This window comes from Triturus cristatus, chromosome 2_1, assembly GCF_964204655.1.
Source record: "Triturus cristatus chromosome 2_1, aTriCri1.1, whole genome shotgun sequence".
Lineage (NCBI taxonomy): Eukaryota > Metazoa > Chordata > Amphibia > Caudata > Salamandridae > Triturus > Triturus cristatus.
In genome coordinates, this window is record NC_140581.1 from 311,339,317 (window position 1) to 311,361,885 (window position 22,569).

General features: G+C 43.6%; 1 protein-coding gene across 8 annotated transcripts in view; it reads left to right on the forward strand.

Annotated features, from left to right (window-relative positions):
* GHR (growth hormone receptor) overlaps positions 1-22,569 on the forward strand; it is a 985,620-nt gene that overhangs the window by 24,021 nt on the left and 939,030 nt on the right. For 2 of the 8 annotated variants that reach the window (XM_085631197.1, XM_085631198.1), the window contains exon 2: positions 560-649. The exons of 5 other annotated variants lie outside the window; for them this stretch is intronic. The gene's annotated coding sequence lies outside the window, so the exon portion shown is untranslated. Of the gene's footprint in view, positions 1-559; positions 650-22,569 lie in introns of those variants that run through there. One more of the 8 variants, XM_085631202.1, reaches the window with a different exon arrangement.

A 22,569-nucleotide genomic window follows, 5' to 3' on the forward strand; every position in this document is an offset into this window, starting at 1 on the left:
AAAGTCGCTTCCATTTTATTTACTTGAATAAGCTGGGAATACAACTGAGATACTGTATTAAACTGAATCATGTTCCCCATGCTATCGTGGCGACAGAAACGAGGATGCTCGGGAAGTGGAAGAGGGATTCTAACACGTGATGTTGTGCTTCATACGCCCTGTTTGTACGTCGTGCTTCCATGTGACGTTCCCAGTTGCCGCACAGTTCCCTGTGTTTAGAGGAGAAGACTTTGCTTCCAGCTCTCACCAGTTGCCTACAGCGTGTCATACCTCGCAGATCCTATCGCATTCGGAAGTTCTCTTTGTGCTTTTTATTCGTTTCCTGGTCAAGGTCCAGTGCTTGTTTGCTAGTCTTGGCTGCAGTGGGTGCTTTGTAGTTGAGCGTCTGTGTGCCTAGATCTGTGTTAGCAGTCTCACTTGCGATCTTGTTTTTTGTCTTCTGGCCTCGTGCCATAATTAAAGTTTATACAGCTGGTTTTGGTACAACGAAAATGTCTGGGGTGGGGGGGGTGAGGAGGGGGGAAGAGTCATGACTGTAACCATGTCTCATGTCTTGCAGTGGCCCCCCTCTTTTCATGCAGCAGGACCTGCTGGGCCCAAGACCTTGGCACATTGTTCTCTATCACAATTGGTACCTCTCCAGCGACCTGTGAGTAGCTCCCCTACGTGCATCCCAACCTAGTAAATGAAACTCTTTTGCTTGGTTAAATTTAGGTATCTTTTCAACATTGAAAAAGATATACTTAGAAGGGAAATGTGTATTTACAGATCTGATAAGCAGAAAAAACGTATTTAAGGTTGATATGTAATTGTTAATTTATGCCAGAGGAGAAGGGGGGCCTTAACACTGATGTTCTTTGTTGGGTGCCAAGGGGAATTGCTAATTTGGCTGCTGTGACTTGTAGAGGCATTCAAAATTAAATTGATTAATATTTTTTTAGCTTTGTTGCTGGTGGCTTGTCTGATGCACTGAGGTGGTCACCACTAGTAATCCTGCGTGCAGTGGCCACTATTGGACTCTGAAGTGGTCCCCATTGTGTTTCTGAGGGGAAAATGAAAGTGCTCACTTGTTTGCAAAGCATGACGGGGCACAAAGTAGCTCCGAGCATCCCCATGCCAGGCCGATGATGTAAGGGCCCATGTATTACTGAAGGGGTCTAATGCAAAGTCTAAGGGTAAGCGGGATGGAGGGGTGAATCATCGTACTGCATGGACTTAAGATCTTAACTCAACGTTGTTTACTGCTGCTAGTACAGATTTGTAATGGAAGTACTGGGCGGTATAGAGAGGCCTCCACTCCTTCTTGAAGTCTTGTGAAAATGTGAGTGGTAAAAAGGGGTATTTATTTTTTAAAAGATTACATTTACATTTCTTTATTGGGTACTGAGGATAGGGCAATTTACAGGGTTCATGGGATACCTGAGAGAGATAGAGGTGGTAGATCACCTGGCTGTACATTCTTCTCATGATGAGTGTAGAAGAGCTGATGAGAGCAAATCCCAGCACACAGTCTCCCCATAAATAGTCAGAGATGCCGGAGTAGGTGTCCTCTGATGGGGTGCAAAAGATGGTGGAGTATGCAATGTCAAAGGCTATAGGAGCGGCAAAGGCTGTAACAGCTGAAAGAGCTAAACAAAGGTACCATTGACATCCGGTCTCAAAAGAGAGGAGTGGACTAGTTGTAATAACGTCGGCCCGAAAATCAAAGAGAATGTGTTTCTCCGTCATGTAGGCCTCCCTGATTTTAAGATGAGGACTTGCCTTTGTCCTTTAGGTCCCTAAAGTTCCCTCTTTTCGCAAGGAATAAGAGTTAATTGCAACTGAATTTACCGTAATCCATCCTCTCCTGAAGATTATTTGCTTCATTCCCAAGATGTCAAAAAAAGTTTTCATTTACCTGGTAGAGTGTCCTTGATTAGACAATGAGATTCTCTCTTTGTTAATTTTGGACCAACAAGAAAGTCTTCTGCCCATACTCTGCGTAGGTGGGTGAAACCTTGTGGATCGATGGCCTACAGCCTTCAGAAGGATCCCTGCCAAGCTGTGGTGGAGGGTCCCTCCGCTCAAGGCATGTCTGCTTTTTGAGCAGAAGCATAAGACGCTTCTAATTTGGAGTGGGTATTGGGAGCGCAGCGACTTGGGCAACTCCTTCCACTTTCACGAAGCCTTATCAATTGCACATTGAAATCTCCCGCGTTACTGATTTTTGTTCGAGTCCTCCCTGCTGTGAAGTATTATGCAGATTTTTTAGTACAATAATTGCTTTTGAGCACTGCAGATTATTTTGGCTCATTATGTCCTATCTTATAATAATACAGTTCAGTCAAGCTTTGATATTCTCCATGGCCTCCGACCTAGACTGAGCAATGGGACGAGGTAATGATAAAAAATATCTCTTTGGTCACCTAGGAGATTAGCACCCTATTCATGGCTTATTTACAAGCATATTCAATTAACAATTATCCAATACAAAAATGCTTACTTCAAACAAGTGTCTGCAGAAAAAAGCAAAATAAAGCAAAACCACGAACTCTCATCTAATGATCACACAGGAAAACAGTAAAGTAAGAACGCGAATGCTTAAGAAATTTTTCAAAACCTATATTATTTGAGGACATTTTTAGATGTTTAAATCAAATGCTGATGTAAAACGTCAGTTTTGTAAGCATGAAATAACCCATGTTTTATTGGGTTCTGCTTGTAATCCGGATGGATGTTTTTGCTGCTTGTACACTAGGTTTCCTGGTGGGGTGAAAAGGCGATAATGCCTAATTTGTTCCCTTTCGTTCCTTATTACAGCCGGAGCGGAGACCTCCAGCAGGGTGGCCTTCTGGTTCGAACACTTCCAGTGCTTTGTTGCTACCAGCAAGCCGTTGTTATTAATGTAAGAGCAGCTGGTGAACCGGTAAGGAGGACTTGGGGTTTAAGTACCGACTCCTTTCACATGCAACTGCAAACAGTGGAAAGCGCAACCTCTAAGTAGGCGAGTAACCTTTTGAAAATGGAATTCTAAGACAAAATATCTGCCCTGAGAACTTAAAATAACCTATCTTCAAATACTGGAAATGGCTGAAAGTTTGCTTTCTGGACTCTGCGCATCAAATCCTCTCATCTGTCATGTTTGTCTTTTTTAATAAAAACAAAAAAAGCTTTTTAATGGCAAAACCGAATCCACCCCTGCAAATTCAGCCCACGGTTAAAGTGGCTTGCCCTCCCCTGTGTTATTATACTGCAAAGTAAATACGATGTTAAACAGCAAATACATGCAGCTTCTCTGTCCTCTGTAGCTAGCAAAAAGGTTGTTTTCCAGAACGGACTGAATTATTTTCGTGAAGCGCTTTGTTTACCTTCTGAAACCACTTTTTCTATGTGATTCTTAGCGCCACTTATATCCTGTCTGTGTTACCTGTATCCTCTCCATGCATTTTTGGAATGCAGTTATTTCTTGTTATGCCACTTCTCCACAGAGAGTAGTTCGAAGGGTTCAGTACCCGTGGGCTGGATCAGAACAAAAAGTCTCTGCTGTGCTCCAGAACAGCTTGCTAGGAAGAGCCCACCTTTCGCCCCTTCACATTAGTATGGGGTCCCATGCTACAGTAAAGGTGGCAGCGGCGACTATGCAGACACACAGAGTATTAATATGCACATCTGTATAAGTACTCCTTGCATGTCCTCACAAAATGGCAGCCTCTCACTGACTGAACCCTCCCTTGTAGTGGCATAGCTGCGGTGCCATGGGGTCTAATGCAAGACAGGAAAATGGGTGCTTGTCTCCTGTTTTGGCAGTACAAGATTTTTTTTTTGTTTTCCTGTGCTTAGTGTTTCCAAAGCGATTTGTATAGAGGTATTGTCGGTATATTGTTCATCCTGAGGAAGGAGGCCACCAGTTGATGGCAAGCTGGATCACAGTAAGAGAATTGGTTTGACTGACATTTTGGACTCATTGCTATGAATTGTGAATTGTTCCATAAATTGAGAAATTGAATAATATAGCTCACAAATGTGGGTTTGTTTGCAATACCCTGGTCTGTCACCAGATTTGTGACGTATGTTTGTGTTCTTGCTTTTGTAAAAAACGTTGACCACATGATTAGTAGTCTCTGCTTATGTTATATGTTGAATTATATGTAGTTTGTTGTGGTTGTTTTGTCACTGATTATGCTGTGGTAATCATTGTATTTAATGAGATACTTTTAATATTTGAATTCTATGTATATGGATATGTCTGTGTTGGCCACTATTATTTTGTAATTTCCTACGTAGCGCAGGTTTGAAAAAAAAAAAAAATCCATACATACTTATATGCCTTTAGTAAAGAGGGATAACATGAAACATTGTTAATATAAAGTACTATACAATTTACAGAGATTTGATAAGAATACCTATATCTAATCAAACATATGAATACAAAAAAAACAAAGTAAACTATGCAGGCATAGTAATTGAAAAAAGAAATGAATAATGAGAAAACCTAGAAGAAAATCAATATGTACCAAAGGTAATCCTAAAGACAAAAAATGTAAATTGGAAAGATATGAAAGAGCGAAGGATATTCAAAGAATGGGTACTAGAATATAAAAATGTAATTGAAAGAATTAAGTGAACAAAATGATGAATTCGTATAGAATAAAAATAAAGAATTGTTCATATCTTTTTGATGAAGTAATATTGAACTTGGTTCTCAATAAGTAGCAGAATTGAGGCTAATAACAAAGTCAAGTAATTAGTTGTTTTCACACTTAGTAGCCAATGGCAGTGAACTGTGGTTGAATCTATCAAGCTTATGATTCTGACAAATCAAATTCCACCATAAATTGATGGAAATATTATCATTAGTTTTCAAATTGGATATTTAGCCCTTTTTTAACATCTGGGTCTTTTTCCTTATCCGAACTGTTACTGACTACTCTGTTTCTTCTGTTTTCTCAGTCCCTATTACTGAACTGCTTATGGTAAGGATGGTCCGTGGAATTGTCTGCTGAAAAACCGATTTGATTTAAGTTGAGAAATTAATTTTCTCTGACAAATGATGTGCATTATACCATAAGGTATTAATTGAATGTTAGTACTGCATATAATCTTTGGTGCAGAGCTGATCTTTACCCCACCAGTTGTCTCTGAGCAGTAGAAGACAATGATCATTGAGGTGCAATAGGCCTCCGAGGCATATGAACCCCACTGCCACTGCACCTGGTGCACTAATGATAGCTTTGCCCCTGCCCCAGCACGTGGGTGCAGTGGTACTCTGGTGCAGAGTAGGGCTTTGTGGCCCTCGCAGTGCGTCTTTATTCTGTGACACAAATCCACCAACCCTCCCTATATATGCCAAGCACTTATTAATTTATTGCTATTCATTAATGTACATTAAATGTAGAAAGCTAATAATATGAATTTAGTAGTATAGTTTTTCACCATTATCAGTTTAAACATAATTAAAACTAAATTCAGATATAAATTACAGCATAGGACGTATACTTTTTTAATGCATTCAAAATAAGTTATTTAAATTAAATTACTGACTACAATTTTATTACTAGATAGTAGGATAATAAACTTAAATTAAACAAATAGATATGAAGAAAAATTGAATATAAACTTATTCAAAAGAGAACGGTATATGCTAGAATTGTGTTCAGGATTAAGTATATGGGTTATATTAAGATTATGATGACAGGAGCACTAACAGTGTTATTGTAAATTTAAGGCTTTGGTTAAAGTGTAGGTTAAGTGTAGACACTTCAGAAGTAATCTACAAGGTGAAGAATGAGGTAATGGTTAAGATCAGCGTGGTCTCAGTGACACTAAAGTAGTAGATATATGCCATTTAAAGTAGTGACATTCAAACCAATGAGATAGCATAGCAAAATATCTGCCATCAGTAAAATAAGTCACTCTGATTTACATTAGCTTGTACAGAGGGTGAATCCATTTTTAATTTTATTTTGTTATATACTACTGGCTGCACCGCCCTTTAAGGCAGACAACTCTTTGCATTACTTGAAAGCCTGAACATCGCATTATGTGAAAGTCTATTTATTTTATTCTTCCTTACCTTTGTTGCCAGTAGAGACTCTTGAAATTGGGTATTCAAAAAGACCTGGAAATAATAGCAGCGAAATAATAAGCGAAATGAAAATAGAAGTGCATAAACGTCTGGAAAATGAGAGGCCATGTTCTAAGGATTGGCATGGGGGCTAATGATTCCTTTTATATCTTTTGGTATATTTCCTTGATAAGGTACATGACATGCAACACTCCATCACAATTATTTGATCGGAATATCATTGTTTTCATAACAGATATTGTAATTTATGCATGTCGTATTAGGACACCAATATGCATTTGCTTTGAAACTATTTTTGCCAGTGTAAAAACCCCTTCGTGTGCATGCCCTTCAATTTTCGGGTTGTCCTTTTTGTATTCTTAAGTAGAAAATGCATTGACTCCGGCCATTACCAAGCGTTGATGTGTGAGCATTTTCATGTTGGATAACTACCTTAAAACATTTGGTCATTACCCAATGACTTGAGAATTTATGGGCGTCTACAGTTTTTGCTGATGGACAAACCCAGGATTGCCCACGCTGACACACCTGCCACGAGCAGCATATGTTTTAATATCAATTTGACCACATTTATGGAATTTCCACCTGAGAAAATCCAGATCTTGATTCAATGAATCAGAAGTAGGATTTTGCCATATTTGATGTTTTGTGTATATTTAATGCGAATTTATCACAAAATGTATCATTTGGGCCGTAAAGTAGGTGCACACCTGGCAGATCACCAGCTTAACTGCTATTTGTCCAAGGAGTTTTTGTCCTTGGTTTTGTAACTAGGTCTAACTATGCTGATAAGACTGAAAAAGGTGTAAAATAAAACCTCACAGATCATTAGAGTGTCCAGGATTACATATCCTATGACCGTTATTATATACCCATCACCTAGAGTTCCAGTGACCTGGTAAGATAATTTCAAAATCCTCCTCTTTATATAGGGGTGTTAAAATCACTGAGGCTATCTTCATAGCAGACTTATTGTCTATCTCTCACCTATAATAATACACTCTTCCAACTGAATCCACTTGCCAGCCTCATTCGCTAACCGTTACGATGAGTAGTTATGTCTTACTCCTTTCTTGGGTGTTTAGTAGTCCAGAATCTGCAGGTTTGTAAATCTTTTGTGAACGTGGAAATTCAGGAGCAATTTGCATTTAAGTCTGGAGTAAGACACAGATACTCATTGAAAAAAGCTTTATAAACTGGGCTCCAAAAGCGTAAAGAAACCTGTCTCTCTCACACTCTCCCAAAAAATATCTCCAGATACATTTACTTAGTAGAGTATTTTATTTATTTGAAGAGTTTTATAAAGCGCGAACAAGACCCAAACGGGTATCCGAGCGCTGTACAGAAATGGGAAAACGAGGGTAACTAACTCAAAGGGACAGTACGTGAAGGTTACAACAAAGTGGGGAAACAGAGTACGTTAAGAGTTGGTGGTATCAGAGGTGTCCTACAGCACGAAAACAGTTGACCAAAACAGCATACAATAAAGCGCACTCGTGGATTACAATAAGAGTCAGAATTTTAACAAACAAGAGCGTGAGAGACAGTGGATGTTGTTAAAGTTTGTTCATGAGTAGCCGTTTGACCAGTTTCTTGAAAGATAGTGTGGAGGGATTGAATCTGATCGCAGGAGGCAGGGAGTTCCAGATTCTTGGAGCCAGCCAGTGGGAGAAAGTACGATTGTAAGATTTATTCTTTTTGAATCTTGGTGGTTTCAAGAGTAGGATGGACGTACTTCTAAGGTTTCGGCCAGCGCCCGAAAGTTCAAGCTTGTTTGCCAAGTAGATTGAAGTGTTATAATGTATGGCTTTATGGGCCAGGCAAACTATCTTGTAACCTAGTTCCAACATCATATGACCTGCTTCCATTGGTTATTTCGGGTGTGCATGCTTCATTTAGACCTCTATTATTTATATGATTTGTTGAACAGTTCTGGATTATGTTAATTACTTCTATATTTCACAATGTTTGATCCTTAATCAGTTTACATCTTATTTTGTTAAAACTATGTTAAATGTGTTGTAATGTGATCTGATGCTCAACATTTGGTATGGTGCGCCATATAACTAGAAATGCTCTAAGTAAAGGGGAAAGGTTTACTCTATTCATGATTGGGCCTACCCAGCGGTATCAATCTAGCAGAATTTGTATGGCGCAATACTGTCACCCATAGAGGTATTTGGGCGCTGTGTCTCTGTCGAAGAGCCAAGTCTTGAGTCTCTTTCTGAAGTCTGCTAGGGAGGGGGCTGTACGAAGTTGAAGGGGAAGGTGGTCTCAGGTCTTCACAGCAATGTAAGAGAAGAAGCGGCCACTCTTGTGGCTGTGACTGATGCAGAGGGGTGAGAGGGCGAGTGGAGGGGAGCTCAGGTGTCTAGAGGGTAGGTAGAAGTTCAGTCGATGGTTGATTCAGGCAGCTCCTGGGTCATGGAGAGCTTTGTAGGCATGTGCCAGGATCTGACATCTATTCTGGATGGGGAGCCAGTGGAGGTCCCTCGGGTGGAGGGTGATGTGGGTTCGTTTAGAGAGGTTCAGGATGAGCCTGGCTGCAGAGTTCTGTGTTGTCTGGAGTCTTTTGAGGATCTAGGTGGAGATACCAACGTTGCCGTAGTCCAGGCGGCTGGTGACGAGGGCCTGAGTGACAGTCTTTCTGGTGTTAGTTGGGATCCATCTGAAGATTCTGAGGAGCATGCGAAGTGTGTGGAAGCAGGAGGAGGTGACTGCATTGACTTGTCATTTCATGGTCAATTGGCTGTCGAGGATGATTACAAGGTTGGGTGCATGGTCGGTGTGGGCGTGGACGTTCTGTAGGCCACCAGCTGTGGTCCCATGCAGAGGTGTTCTTCCCGAAGATCAGTACTTCAGTTTTGTCGTAGTTGAGTTGGAGGCAGTTGTCACACATCTATTTGGCTACGCTGTTCATGGTGTTGCAGAAGTTTGCTTTGGCGTTGGAGGGGTCCTTGGAGAGCGAGAGGATCAGTTGAGTGTCGTCTGCATAGAAGATTATGTTGATTCCGTGGGATCTGACGACATCTGTGAGGGGTGAGGGGTGATCATGTAGATGTTGAACAGGGTGGGGCTGAGGTATTATCCTTGTGGTATGCATTTGATGCCTTTGGGTGCGGAGGTGAAGGGAGGCAGTCGGATGCTCTGTGTGTGTGTCCTGTAATTAAGTAGGCGATCCACCTGAGGGCGTATTGCTGTATACCTATGTTGTAAGTCTGTTGATAAGGGTGTTTGGGAGACGGTGTTGAACGCCGCGGAGAGGTCGAGGAGGATCAGGGCCACAATTTCTCTACATTCAAGGAGTGTTCTGTTGTCTGTGGCGGCAAACAAGGCAGTTTCAGCGCTGTGGTTGGCAGGAATTCAGTGAGCTGTTGGTTGATGGCTTTCTCAAGTAGTTTGGCTCAGAAGGGGAGCAGGGAAATCAGATGATCATTTTTGAGATTGCTGGGGTCGCTGAAGGCTTTCTTTAGGAGGGGCCTGACGTCTGCATGTTTCCATCTGTCCTGGTTTTCAGGATGCTTGTGAGTTGCGTGCTGACTGGATTTGTTGCCAGGTTGTATAGGTGGTGGAGCAGGGGTCGATAGGCGCAACAGAGTTTATGGAAGACCTGTTGGCTGAGGTGGTCAGGCCAGCGAGCGGAGACCAGGTGGTAATGGTTTGGCTGATGTTTGCTGGTTGGTAGAGGTCATTTGGTTTGAGGGTGGTGGGTTAGAGGTTGAAATTGTTGTAGATGTTGGTGATTTTGCTGTGGAAGCAGTCTGAGAGGGTGTCGCAGAGTTCTTCGGAGGGGTGGATGGTGTTCTCTGTGGCTGTTGGTTTGGAGAATTCTTGGACTATTTTGAAGAGTTTTTGTGTGGTTGGCCGCAGAGTTGATGCTGGGGGTGATGGCTGCTTTCTTGGCTACCTTGATGTACTTGTGATATTTGCTTAGAGCTGTATTGTGAGCTACTCTGTCGGTCAATCAATCAATCTGTCAATCACTCATTTGTAAAGTGCACTACATACCTGCGAGGGTCTCAAGGCACTGGGGGGGGGAGCTGCTACTGATCGAACAGCCAGGTCTTGAGTGTTCTCCTGAAGGTCAGCATGTCTTGGGTCTGTCGTAGGCTCAGTGGGAGGGTGTTCCATGTATTGGCGGCGAGGTGGGAGAAGGATCTCCCGCCGGTGGTAGTTCTTCGGATGTGCGGGATGGTGGCTAGTGAGAGGTCAGTGGAGCGTAGCTGGCGGTTGGGGATGTAGAAGGAGAGACGTCTGTTGAGGTAGGCCGGGCAGGTCTTGTGGAGTGACTTGTGTGCGTGGATGAGGAGTTTGAAGGATATCCTCTTGTTGACAGGGAGCCTGTGCAGGTTTCTCAGGTGGGGGGGGTGATGTGGCTGTGGCGTGGTATGTCGAGGATCAGTCGTGCCGAGACGTTTTGGATGCGTTGTAGTCATTTGATGAGCTTGGTCGGGGCTCCCGCGTAGAGGGCATTTCCGTAGTCGAGTCTGCTGCTGACGAGGGCCTGGGTGACTGTCTTTCTTGTATCTGTTGGGATCCATTTGTAGATCTTGCGGAGCATGCGGAGGTTGTTGAAGCAGGAGGAGACAGCGTTGACTTGCTTGGTCATTGAGAGCGTTGAGTCTAGGATGATTCCCAGGTTGCGTGCTTGGTCTGTGGGTGTCGGGGCTGTCCCCAGTGCCGTCGGCCACCAGGAGTCATCCCAGGCTGAAGGGTTGGAGCCGAGGATGAGGACCTCCGTCTTGTCCGAGTTCAGCTTCAGGCTGCTGATCTTCATCCAGTCGGCGACGGCCTTTATTCCTTCGTGGAGGTTGGCTTTGGCGGGGATGGGGTCCTTGGTGAGGGAGAGGATCAGTTGAGTGTTGTCGGCGTAGGAGATTATGTCGAGGTCGTGCTGTCGGGTGGCATGTGCAAGCGGGGTCATGTAGATGTTGAACAGTGTCGGCCTGAGGGAGGATCCCTGGGGTACGCCGCAGATGATCTTAGAGGCTTCGGATTGGAATGGGGGGAAGCGGGCGCTCTGGGTTCTGCCTGAGAGGAAGGATGTGGCCCATTCCAGAGCCTTGTCTCGGATCCCTGCGGCGTGGAGGCATGCGCGTAGTGTGTGGTGGCAGACGGTGTCGAAGGCGGCAGAGAGGTCTAGGAGGATGAGTGCTGCCGTCGGTGGGGTTCTTAGTGGCATACCATTTTTTCTCCTGCTGGTGGCAGTTGTGCTTGATGGTCCTGAGTTCTGGGGTGTGCCAGCTGGCATGTTTGGAAGTGTTGTTGGATTTTTGTAGGTTTCAGTGGGGCAATTCTGTTGGCGATCCAGGCGGCGAAGTTCTGGAAGGCCTGGTTGAGTTCTTTTGATGCCTCCAGTTGGGAGGTGGTGAGGGCCTGTGAAAACCGAGTTTCGTGACCTTGCGCCAGCTGCAGTGGGGGAAGCTGACTCCTGGTGATGGTGTGCTGGGCATCGGTGATGGTGAAGTGTACAATGGTGTGGTCCGTCCAGGTGAGTCCTATGGTGTGGCTGTATTTGATTCTATCGCTGGAGGTGAAGATGGAGCTCGAGTGTGTGTCTGGCATTGTGCGTGGGTTCGGTAACCAGTTGGGTGAGACTAGTGTTGTTTGGGTTCTCCAGGAGGGCAATGAATTTGCCGTCATTGGGGTCGTCGACATGGACTGTTGGGTATGGGTAGCGGTACGGGCTGCTCTCTGATATTTTCTCTATTTGTTTTTAGATATTTATCCCTGAATGTTATTATTTATTACCTCACATGACGGGTTAATAACATAGCTGTCATTCTTTTCCCCATGCGCTTGGTAGTAGCCATCTGGAGTACTTCTAGAAGTCTAGAAAAAACACTGATAGCATACTGTAGTACAGACGTCGAAGTAGGCGTAGTCTGTTGGGCACGATATGCCCATACTTTTTTAATTTAGAAAAAACACTGCCCTTCTATTTTTTTTTTTCTTAAAGGCAATCACCCCAGAACGGTTAATTCTGACAGCTGAGATACTTCAGGCAAAGTGGAAGTGAGAGAGTCTCATGTGCTGTGAAGCCGAGGGAGGTACAGACATCTAAATGAGAAATACACCTTCTTGCCAGGGCGCCTGCTCCCTAAAAGAAATGTAAATGTCTGTAGTGGTGAATCTGCTAATGTTAAGGTTGCTTGTAAGCCGGTATTGACTTTAATTGATGGAGTCACTTGAAACTTCATGAAGAGAAAGATTTAGGGCCTGATTTAGATATGTTATGTTATGTTTAAAGGAGCTTATAGAGCGCGCAGCTACTCAACAAATTGTCCCGGCTCTAAGATAGAAAAGACGGGGACTAAGGAAAACTCGGATTTCGGGGTAGCAGCCACTATGCCGTTTGCTGAAACAACCAGGTTTTCAGCTGTTTCCTGAAAGCCAGTATGTTCGTGGCCTGCCTGAGTGGAAGTGGCAGAGTGTTCCAGATTTGGGCCACTTGCACCTGAAAAGCGCGGCTGCCACGGCGGGCTCTGGAAAAATTGGGCATGGCAATCAGGTGTTGGTGTGCTGATCTAAGAGATCTGCCTGGAACATAGTGTGAGACTCTTCTGCAGATGTAATGGGCCCCAATGCCATGAAGAGCCTTGAAAGCCAGGACTAATGCTTTGAAGAGAATTCTGCTTCGGACCGGCAGCCAATGCAGGTTCTTCAGATGGTGGGCGATCCGGTCTCTAGGCCCGAGTCTAAGGACTGCCCTGTCGGCCGCTTTCTGCACAACTTGAAGACTATTCAATAGGAGCTCTGGCAGGCCCAGATAGAGGACATTCACATAGTCTAATCTGGAGATGATCAGGGCCTGAGCGACAGTCTTTCTGTAAGAGATCGGCAGCAGGTAGAGGAATCTTCTGAGCATTTTCAGAAGTCCAAAACACGTGCCTGCCACTGACTGGACTTGAGATTTCATGGATAAAGCATCATCCATTTTCACTCCCAAATTCTTGACAGTATTAACCGCTGACTGGTGAGGGGGACATGTCCGCTGGCCACCATTGTTTCCAAACGTCCAGCGGAGGGGAGCCAAAGAAGATAATCTCAGACTTTTCCGGGTTGCATTTGAGGTGGTTGTGTCTGAACCAGGAGAAAACATCTGTAAGACATTTCTTTATCTTCTCCCCGTTGAACTCCTCCCGTTTCTTACATGTGAACAACAACTGAGTGTCGTCATCGTAAGATATAATCTTTGTCTCACCGGCTTCCGCTAGGGGAGCCATGTACAGATTAAAGAGTACTGGGCTCAGAACGGAACCCTGCGGAACGCCAACTTTCAAAGGCGGGATACTGGCTGCGAAAGGGGGGGACCAGACTTCTTGTTTTCTGTCCTCCAAAAAGGAGGAAAACCACTTCAACACCGTGCCACCCAGACCGCACTCCTGTAATCTCTGAAGGAGGCGGCTGTGGGGCTTGGTGTCAAAACCCGCAGAGAGGTCTAAGAGGATAAGAACCGCTTTGCCTCCTTTATCAAGGGTCTCTTTGATGGATTCGGAGACCTCGAGCCCGGCAGTCTCTGTACTAAAGTTCTGTCTAAATCCGGACTGGCTCGAGTGAAGGGGGTTATTGGCTTCAACAAAGCCATCAATCACTGAGTGAACATATTTCTCTATTGTCTTCGCAAAAAAAGACAATAATGAAATAGGTCTGTAATTTGATAATTTTGTTGGACCAGCCGCTGGTTTCTTCAGTAATGGGATGATTTTGGCGCTCTTCCAGCTTAAAGGGACCTGGCCATTTTGAAGAAATACATTCAAAATGCTATTAACTGTAGGATTGAGAATCTCAGCCATTGAGGCCAGAAATTTAGCAGGGCAAGGGTCCGAAGGGGAGCCAGACTTAAGGCTTTTCATTATTGCCAGGGAAGTTTCTAAGGACAGGGGAGGAAAATGGGAGAGGGAGGCACTACCCGCCTGGATCTGGGAGTAGATTGGCGGGGAGGCCTGCACCTCTTTCCCACAAAAAGCATCAAAAGAGCATTGAATGGTTGTGATCTTCGTATGAAAGAAATTCGCTAACTGTCCAATCCAATCAGCTGAAAGGACGGACTGTCTGGTAACAGCACTGGGCGAGAGAAACTTTTTACAATACCAAAAATGTCTCTACTTTTATTCCCTGCAGACTCGATTTTAGATGCAAAGAAGCTCTTCTTAACTTCCTGGATCCTTTTGTGGTAGGCTTTTAAGGCCTTTTTGGTAATTTCCTTTATTTTCCTCATTGAAATATTTCCTCCACATTCTTTCCTGACGTTTACAGTCCCTTTTGCACTGTCTCAAGCTGTCAATGAACCAGGAAGCTGAGCGTCTAACCGCTTTAGGCGAGCGAGACCTTGCTTGACCCACCTTTCGAGGGCCTTGGCATCTCACTCTATATTGCCACTAGGCGTGAGAGGATGTTGGGCTAATTCATATTTGAGGGCAGCCGGGGTAATTCTGTGAAAAGGTCTAGATGTAAAAGGCGGCAACTTAGCCTGGATCAGCGGGCATTTCATTAATTTTGGTAGCTTAAAGCCCACAAGGCAGTGATCTGACCATATCAAAAGTAGAAGAGCATCCATCTGGATTTTAATGTTGGAGAATATTTGGTCGAAGGTGTGGCCTTTTTCATGCGTAGGGGAAAAGACATACGGTGCAAGATTAAGCGCGTCCATAGATTCCAGTAGCGAGACAGTATCTGGAATATCCTGATTATCCATATGAATATTAAAATCCCCCAGGACAAGGAAGTGTTTAAATCTGGAGGCCAGTGGCACTATGGAGTCACTGAGGGATTTCAGGAAGTCCCCTGCACGGCCCGGGAGTCTATATATTGGGACTCCAGCTAGGCACTGATTGGGAGAAATAGTGCACTGAAAACTTAGGCACTCAGCCCCTTCAATTCCTTCCATTGGAATACAGGTGATGGGAAGGTCCATCTTACTGATAATTGCAACTCCACCCCCCTTGCCTCCCGCACGATCCTTCCTCAAAATAGAGTAACTGGGGGAATGGCTATAGCAATTGTCAGATTCGACATATCAGATAGCCAAGTTTCGGTCAGAAACAAAAAATCTGGTTCTGCGTCGCATATCCAGTCATAAATGTGTAAGTCATGTTTGTTTAACGAGCGGCAATATAGGAAGAGGGTATTAATGTTCTCTAGTTTATGTAGTTTATGTAACGCCGAATCTGAACTATAGGAAATTTTTCCTTGCATACTTGTCGCTGGCATACTATCTATGGTATAATTCGTGGCTCCCCAGCTTCAGTGATGACAACACAGGAGTGTATCCGCTTTACACAGGTCGATAGGATTCCTACACATAAAAAAAGTGCCCAATTCCATGAGAGCCTCTCTGCTGTAAGTTAGTGCCTACCGGGTTGGTGCAACATATCAGCATAGTTTCCCATGCCTGATGCCTCCGGGACGCTGACGGACGCAGATGGGCTTGCCTTCGGCGCACCACCGGCGCACCCGCTTCGCGCATCCGCTGTGGCCCCGGTCAATTATGCGAATTAAATACACTGACCCCACCCGAAAGTAAGGAGGTCAGGGGGAGGAGCTACGTCCCTCCACACAATCGGCCAGTAAAGACCGTGGTGGACCGGGGACTATCTGAGCTGTAAAGTACTGTGTGCATCGCAAGCAAAGGTACAGTGCAATCAAGTTAAAATCAATTCAGAAATAAAAACAATTTAAAAAGATTGCCCAAAAGTATTAAGAATAAGGTACAGAGCATGAGAATCCCTTCCAGCGTGCAGCTATCTGTCTCTGCACGCCCGGTCAACCATGCGGATTAAATACAGTGACCCCGCCCGGAAGTAAGGAGGTCAGGGGGAGGAGCTACGTCCCTCCACACAATCGTCCACTAAAGACCGCGGTGGACCGGGTACTAGCTGAGCTGTAAAGTGCTGTGTGATATTGGCGAATGAGTTACTCCATCACAATGGTGATGGATATCTCGTCTGTCAAAATATAAATCCCATTATATCCTATGGTATTTATATTTCCGCGGACACGATATCCATCACAGTTGTGACTGGTTAATAAAGAGGCTGTAAGTCCCTTTGAGATCTATGCTTTTGATGTATGTATGTATGTATGGGATTTGTAGAGTGCAGGAATCCCCCTCTTAAGGTATCTCCGCGCTATCGTAGCAGGAAAATCAGATGAAACATGGGCAGACCGGGTTAAGCTCTGAATAATGCTATTTTCAGGAGTGTCTTGAAGCGGAGCAGATTGGGGCATTTGCGCAGGTCCTCGGGCAAGGTGTTCCAAAATTTCGAGGCTAGATGGACAACGGTTTTGCCTCCTTTTCTAAACTTCTTAAACCGGGGGACCACCAGCAACCCTTTACCTTCCGATCTAAGATGGCGATTTGGACAGTAGACTTTGAATTTGTCTGACAGGTAGCTGGGACTCACCCCGTATAAAGCTTTATGGATGAGACAGCAAAGCTTAAAATTAATTCTCTGGCGGATGGGGAGCCAGTGAAGTTGTTGTAACAATGGTCCTGAAGAGGTGCGAGGTGTTTTTTTTAGGGCCAGGCGAGCCGCCACATTATGTACAATCTGCAGTCTGTTTAATAGGGACTCATTTGCAGATGCCAGCAAAGCATTACAATAATCTAAGCGGCCAATAAGCAATGCCTGAATCGGGTTTCTTCGTACAGAGAGAGGCAACAATCGAAACACTCTGCGCAAAAGGCTTAGGGTATGGTAGCAAGTCCCTGCCGTAGTCATTACTTGGTCCTTCATGGATAACAATACATCTAAGCGTACTCCCAGGTTTTTTGCCACCAAAGTAGGAGTGGGGGCAGGACCCAATTTAGTAGGCCGCCACCTAGGGGACCAGAAACTCTGGGCTGACCCGAAATAACAAGATTTCTGTCTTGGATGCATTTAATTGCAGACAGTGGTTCGTCATCCACTCTGATATAGCCAACATGCCCTTAGCAAAACGCTGATCAATAGACTCACAGTCCTTATCAAAGGACAGGAGCAATTGGCTATCGTCCGCGTAAGAGAAAGGAGTGAAACTGTACTCCCTGATAACATTGGCAAGGGGGGCCACATAACTATTAAACAAAATTGAGCTCAAACCAGAGACCTGGGGCACCCCCTTAGTTAGTTTCAAGGTTTGGGAACAGAATGGACCCAGGTTGATGGTCTGAGTGCGCTGGTCTAGGAAACTGACAAGCCAATTAAGTGCCTGTCCCTGCAGATTGGCGTCCCTCAGTTGAATAATCAATTTCTGATGAGAGACCGTGTCGAAGGCTGCTGTCAGATCCAATAAGATCAGTATCACTGCTTTATTAGCATCCAATGCCATTTAATATGATCCGCAACCCCAATAAGGGTAGTTTCTGTGGAGTGGTTGGGTCTAAACCCTGACTGTGAGGGATCAAGAATGGCTTGGTTGTTGAGGTAGTTCATTAACTGAGTGTTAATATAACTCTCCTCCATTTTACTCATCAACGGGAGGAGGGAAATGGGGCGGTAATTTGAGAGCACATCAGCAGGCAGTTGATCTTTCTTCTTAATAGGAAGTACTTGAGCGGACTTCCAATCAAGAGGAAGGATACGTTCGCTTAAAGAGGTGTTCCAAATCTCAGTAATTGGGGCGGCTAGAAGCAGAGCAAGCAGAGCATATTTGTGTGCTGGCAACACATCTAGAGGAGAGACGGATTTTGCCGTACTAAGCATGGCTTCCACCTGAGAGATCTGAATACCTTTAAAACAATCCAGGCCTACATCTAAGTCCTTAACCATTAGAGAACTGGAGTCAATGGGCTCAGGGTGACAGGGGTTTTGAGGAAATTGATTATAAATCAAATTAATTTTATCCTCCAGGTGCACAGCTATGTTGTCACACGGTCCCTGAGAGTGGATAGTCTGTTGTGCGCAGGCTTAATCTAGGAGTTAAGCACTTTATATAGTTCCTTTGTCGAATTTCCTGCCTGGTTCAGTTTTAATATAACATGATTTTTCCATACTATTTTTAAATTCTTGTGATAAGCAGCAAGAGCCAGTTTGACGTTGAACCTTTCACTATCTAGCTAAGATTTGCGCCAGCTTTTTTCCAGCACTTTACATCTGGATTTTTCCATCCGTAACTCTGCAGTGTACCAATCTTCACTTTTTTTCCGAGACTTATTAAGTCTATGTTTTAACGGAGCTAGTGTATCAATTATTGTACTAATATTATCGTTAAAGACCCTCAGCTTCATATTACTGTCCATTTGTTCATTGAATATTGGGGGCATATATAAATTACTAAAAGAGTCATACGTAACTTCATGCCATCATCTTTGGAGGGCCATCTGGGCACCACAAGCTGATTGCTGTCTGAGCCAGTTAGTAATCTGAAAAGGAATCGTGGAATGATCTGACTACGTCAATGGGCAAGGAGGATCAGCACTTATGAGAGGGGAATTAGTGAGTATAATATTCAGGGTATGACCTGCCAAATGTGAGGGGCCAGTATTAATCTTTCCCAGGCCTAAAGTGGCTATGTCAGCTAAGAAACTGTCAGCTTCAGTGCTCTCTATGTCCTCACTGTGGATATTAAAATCCCATAAAAGCAGAAAATGATTGGAGGTAATAATGTGAGGGGCAATTTTCTCAAGTGGCCCGGAGGGCGATATAAAAACGCACCCTTTTAAGTTTCCTGATGTGACAGCTCCACTTTAAATATACACGTATCCAGCCGGGTATCTGAGACCGAGTCAATAACAGTAGCTTTCAGCTCTTCTTTGAAAATTATGGCAACTCCGCCGCCCACTTTCCCTACTCTATCCAGTCTAAGAATCCGATAGTTCTCAGAGAGGGCAAGGGAAATATCAGGCGTGGAGGTTGATTTCAACCAGGTCTCTGTTAAGAAACCAAGGTCAGGAGATTCTGCACTCACCAGATCACAGAGTTCAGTGGCATGTTTAGGTAGGGAGCGAACGTTTGCTAACAGCCCCATCCAGGCACATAACTGATTGGTAGTTTAAGGTCTAACTAGGCTGTGAGTCACTCCAACCTCCTCTGTCCTGCTCTCACCGTTATCGCCACGAGTGTTGGATGTAATATCTCCACAGTTATAACGACGATCTAAGCAGGCAAAAGGACCTTCAAAATTGCTAAACATACCTGCATGAAAGCAGCCATTGATTTAGAAATGTGCTCCTGAGATGAGATGACGAGTTATCTCACCGTCATTGGATCGATTTTGCGCAACCACTTTTATATATCACCATTTTGAAATCGTAAGCAAAATGGGGCAACTAGGAAGGGGGATATTTTGTTCTCTTTAACTACATCTATTAATAATAATAATAATAATAATCCATATTTGTAAAGCGCGAACATATCACCCCCTTAAGGTTTCGAGGCTCTGTGGGCCATCGGGGAGATTAAGCGAGCTATTGCCCAGAGTCTCATTCTGAGGAGCTGAAGATTGAACCGTGAGCTCCACGCTCTGGAGTCAGCCACTCTGGCCGCTGCGCTACTCCTCTCCCATAACTCACAATTTATTTACCTGTTTCACTGTTCTATGAAGATACTTCGATAGATTTGGTTTTAAAATTATTTATGATACTCTCACTATACAACTATTGATCAAAAAAGTACAATGTATGTCGTGGGCATCCAAAATGAGATATTAGAGTTATGACGTTTATTAAATAAATCAAAGCAACTAAACGCTTTTCCTAGTCAAAAAAACATCATCAAGGAGTTTTGATAAATCTATTCAGCTTTTAGACTAGACACCTTAAAAGGCAGAAAATTGCTTCACTACTTGACTTGGGCTGTGATTAAGCACACGATGTGATAACACATGATGTACTCCAGTTAAAAGTTCTCTCATTCCCATAGAGCATTAGTAAAAAAAATATAAGCTTGTACATTAGCAATTTTCTTTGCAAAAAAACCCCGCATCCATAATGTATCACATCATTTTACTTTTCTGACATCATTTACAAAACAGCACTTAGTCTCATTAGCCTGGTGGATGGTGTTGAGATGGGAATATACATTTTATTCTTCTCAGCACGTATTGTGGCTCGCATTAGGGACGATATACATAAAGAGAGGAAATTCTAAATGCAACACTCTGGAAGCCACATAAGCAATACGAATGCTGCATAGACAGCGAGTCCAATTACTCCTGACAAGGACAAATAAACAGAGCTATGCGATTTTCCAATACTGCTCCCAACTAACCCTGGGCGTAGTTTGCGTAGTAGCGCTACGCGAGCTGCATAGTGCGGTAGGGAAAATGCTGTTCGCACTGATTGCACAGTGCCGGATGCTTGTCCGCACTGTGCAATCATTGCAAACGGCATCTTGCACAGTGCAAGCGGTCGTTTTCTGCCGCTCGAGTAGATTTGTACTCGAGCGGCAGTTTTCTCAATGCAGACTAGTAGTTTCTCGTCGCGAGCATACACGACCACTCGCAATGAGAAACCTGACCTCCCCGCGTTGAGAATCTCGCCGGGAGGTTTATTTTCCACGCTCGCGATCGCAACTTGAAGTTGCTGATCGCGAACGAGGAAAAAGTCTTGCCGGGATGTCATTTTGCCCACTCTCCAACTTGACTATGAGGACCGCGAGCAAGTAAAAAATGCGCACTACGCTATGCGTTTTTGCACTGTGCTATGTGCAATTTGCATAGTTGCGCAAACTACGCGAGCGTAGCGTAGTCCTACGCCCAGGGTTACTCCTAACGTTGCACGCTGCATAGTGGTGAATTTCTTTTTTTTTTTGTGTCAATAAATGGGGAAAATATGTAGACCAGGCCACCCTAATTATTTCATTGTTTTCCCCAAATGTATAGGTTGTTCGAGAGAGAACACCCGCAGTATTTTGCTGAGAAAATTAAGTATCAGAAACTAAACAGTGGCGTCGATTTCCACTAGGACCCTAAATATATATCAGGAGACCATGAAAAAATTTAACAAATGTGAATCCATTCGTAGAGGCGATAATATTAGGCCATCAGACACATGAATATCATTACCATGATATAACAGATAGAACTGTTTTGTCTTTTTATATCTGTAGATAATTGAAAGACTCCACTTCGTCTAACCAGGTTCTGTACAGGCATAGATACAATCAATTGCCTGCCCAGCATACTAGTGTCTTCATAGAAATCGATTATATACCGTAGTCACAGGTAATTGTTATTACTTTTATTATAGATTGTCAGAAGCATGCCCTAGAGCAATGAAAAGGAAACCACACAATAGATGCATAATTAAATATAAACTTTCTTGTCCTCTTTGGCTTTTCCTCTGACCACTTTTTACTTTTTTCTTGCATCCTTAAGAATAACCCTGCCTAATGTCTATTTTGCACATATCTAATGCTTTATAATGATGATGCATGAAAGCATTCATGGCTCTTCGTTTATGCGTATTGTTTAGGCCAAATTGAGCATATTGTGTGAGGCCTGCATTTTTAAGGGGCACTTGCTAATAGAAGCATACTTGTGTGTATAGTTAGCAATAGAGAACTCATGATTGTTCTACTCGGGTTTATTTCTTTCCATAGTGTTTAAATCCTTCTTTTTTTATTCTATTTCCATTTCAGTTCGAGCATGAACACTACTAACCTCACATAATGGAGGTTATTCGTTATGAAAATGTTTTGGAGTGGTACATTTGCTTGTTATATAGATATATATTAGGAGAAATGCAAGATATCTCTGTGGTCTTTTGCAAAATAAGTAAAGACTAATTATTTTCTCCGTTATAAAAACAGATCTGTTCCCCCTCCTTCCACCCCTTATTAATTACAAAATAACAGGTCCTGAAGAAGATGGTTTATAATTAATCATTCCATTGAGACGTACGTCGACCAGAAAGAGAGTCTGACACCCCAGCTACCAACACAGCAACCAAGGGTTGATTTCATCACCCGGATCTTTCCATCTGTGCATGCAGTGTTGTTCTAGGGTGTAGAGTGTGAGTGTACTGTGTGCAATATATAGGGTTGTAGAGTGGAGAGAGGTGTGACTGTGTGTGGGGGGGTGTTGAACTACATTGATATTATCCAGTCAGCTGTGACCTTACAGGTGTTGAGATCAATTGTATCATATGTACGGCATTACCTGAATAATGATGACAGCCATATTTTTGTAAAACATTGTGATAATAACTGGAAAAGATATATATATTTTTTATAATGTGAAATATCAAAAGAAAAAAAGGAAATAAACTATGTAAGAATAACTAATTAAAGTGTGAAGAATAATGTTCTTTATGCCCCAATTCTGAGCTTTGAGAAGCCATCCCAATTGCAAGTGGATCTGGTATCTGTCTTTTTTTCCCCCTCTACACACACAAAATCCTGCTTGTTCACTGAAGGCTTAGGCCTGAAATTAACATTCAGGGACACAAACTGGCTCAGAGGTATGGAGGGGTGCCAAAGGTAAACCCTTGGCTGGGCATAAGACTATCGTCTTTGTCCTTGGACATGTACAGTGAGTGGAGTTGGCAGCGCACTGTGCTTTTAGTGGTCAGTCGCTCAATG